At 57.0% G+C, this 2,500-nt stretch overlaps 1 non-coding gene across 1 annotated transcript in view; it reads left to right on the forward strand.

Annotated features, from left to right (window-relative positions):
• Positions 1 to 2,048: 2,048 nt before the first annotated feature.
• The window catches only part of LOC126220889 (small subunit ribosomal RNA), a 1,909-nt gene continuing 1,457 nt past the window's right edge, over positions 2,049 to 2,500 (forward strand). Inside the window, exon 1 of the ribosomal RNA XR_007543223.1 lies at positions 2,049 to 2,500. This exon is cut by the window's right edge and continues 1,457 nt beyond it. This is a non-coding gene — a ribosomal RNA (small subunit ribosomal RNA).

Below are 2,500 nucleotides of genomic sequence, written 5' to 3' on the forward strand. Positions count from 1 at the left end.
GTTGCGCCTTAACCTAACCTATGTTGCGCCTTAACCTAACCTAAGTTGGGGCTTAACCTAACCTAAGTTGGGGCTTAACCTAACCTAAGTTGGGGCTTAACCTAACCTAAGTTGGGGCTTAACCTAACCTAAGTTGGGGCTTAACCTAACCTAAGTTGGGGCTTAACCTAACCTAAGTTGGGGCTTAACCTAACCTAAGTTGGGGCTTAACCTAACCTAAGTTGGGGCTTAACCTAACCTAAGTTGGGCCCTAACCTAACCTAAGTTGGGCCCTAACCTAACCTAAGTTGGGCCCTAACCTAACCTAAGTTGGGCCCTAACCTAACCTAAGTTGGGGCCCTAACCTAACCTAAGTTGGGCCCTAACCTAACCTAAGTTGGGCCCTAACCTAACCTAAGTTGGGCCCTAACCTAACCTAAGTTGGGCCCTAACCTAACCTAAGTTGGGCCCTAACCTAACCTAAGTTGGGCCCTAACCTAACCTAAGTTGGGCCCTAACCTAACCTAAGTTGGGCCCTAACCTAACCTAAGTTGGGCCCCTAACCTAACCTAAGTTGGGCCCTAACCTAACCTAAGTTGGGCCCTAACCTAACCTAAGTTGGGCCCTAACCTAACCCACGTTGCGCCCTAACCTAACCCACGTAATTGTTTGTTATATGAATCTAGAAATTCGTGTAGCGTTGCCTAATCGCAACCCTCTCAACATAGTTCGCTGCGCGCACACTCTGGTGTCCTGCGTATTGAATCATGTTACGGTGCCTACCCTCACAACATCTAGCGAGTGTTGCGTACGTTCCACATGGTCCCGCTATCCACTGTAATGTGTACTGCTATAAGACGTATATCGCCCCCCCCCCCCCCCCCCCCCCCCTCCCCTGTCGCCTCTAGTTCGTCAGTCAGGAGTTTGCGTGTTCAATGAGCTTCGCAGCTGTGCAATGGCATCGGCATACGTACGCGGGCCACCTTCCACGTGTTCTCTCGTGCATACGTCGCAGCATGTATGTGGACTGATGTGGCGTGTCGTGACTCATAACATCCAGGCATGCAAGACCCATTGAATTCGCAAATGTAGATGGACGTCTACGTTTGCCTGCCCAAGTTACGCAAATGAACTGGAAATCCGTTGTTGCGCGGTTGTTCGCGCTGGAGGTGAATCGTTGATATCGACGATCGGTACAGGTATTAACCGGTTGCTTCAGCGACACCCGTCATACCCACGAACGTGAGTGGGCATGTGGGTATGAAGCGATACGCGGCGGTGGCTGGGTGGGACCGTCCCCGGCCGGTGAGGGGGGGGCGCCCGGCGTGCTGGCCGCGCGCTGCGTGGGCGCACGCGCGGCAGCCGGCTGGTGGGGGGCGCCCAGTGGCAGGCGCGCCGGCTGACGGACGCGGCAGGCGGCGCATCTGCGTGCCGGCGCACCCAGCGCGCGGCGCCGTGCGGCCAAAGTGGGTCCTCCCGGGCCCGGTGCGAAGCGCGGTGGACATCTGCAGTGTGCTGGTCCGATTGAGGACTGTGTGCGTTGAGGATGCGCCGCCGCCCGGCACTCGGCGCCGCGACGCCGTCTGCTGCTCGGTCGCCCCCGCGGTTCTCGCAGGTGGTTTGTATCGCAGCTGTGCGGATGTGTTGGCGCGTGCGCTGTGCTGGGAGAGTTCGCTTTGGCACCCAAGTGGGGCTCTGCCCCTCTGTGGCGCTGGCGTTGGAGCTGCCCGGTCACTGTTTGTGGCCGCGTGTTGTCTCCCGCCGGCAACACCACGACAGCACGCTCCCGGGCCTCTGTCGGCAGCGGCAAGCTCAGTTGGGAGCACGGGTGGTCGCACTGAAAGCGTCTACTCGCCTATCTCCGGGCGATTGCGCCTCTCTCGAACCCGACCAAGTACTTAGGACGGCGCTGCGCGCCGCCGGGACCTGAGAGGGTTTCGAGGTGTATCGTGCAGGGGAGCCCAGCCTCCTCCTGTTTGCAGAATAATTGAGGCGGACGCTTGCGTGTTCGCGCGGGCCTCCGGGACACACTCCCGGGCGGCCGGCTGCTCAGCTCTAGTTGACGCAGCTCCCTGGTTGATCCTGCCAGTAGTCATATGCTTGTCTCAAAGATTAAGCCATGCATGTCTCAGTACAAGCCGCATTAAGGTGAAACCGCGAATGGCTCATTAAATCAGTTATGGTTCCTTAGATCGTACCCACGTTACTTGGATAACTGTGGTAATTCTAGAGCTAATACATGCAAACAGAGTCCCGACCAGAGATGGAAGGGACGCTTTTATTAGATCAAAACCAATCGGTCGGCTCGTCCGGTCCGTTGCCTTGGTGACTCTGAATAACTTTGGGCTGATCGCACGGTCTTCGTACCGGCGACGCATCTTTCAAATGTCTGCCTTATCAACTGTCGATGGTAGGTTCTGCGCCTACCATGGTTGTAACGGGTAACGGGGAATCAGGGTTCGATTCCGGAGAGGGAGCCTGAGAAACGGCTACCACATCCAAGGAAGGCAGCAGGCGCGCA

This window comes from Schistocerca nitens, unplaced genomic scaffold (assembly GCF_023898315.1).
Source record: "Schistocerca nitens isolate TAMUIC-IGC-003100 unplaced genomic scaffold, iqSchNite1.1 HiC_scaffold_210, whole genome shotgun sequence".
Classification (NCBI taxonomy): domain Eukaryota; kingdom Metazoa; phylum Arthropoda; class Insecta; order Orthoptera; family Acrididae; genus Schistocerca; species Schistocerca nitens.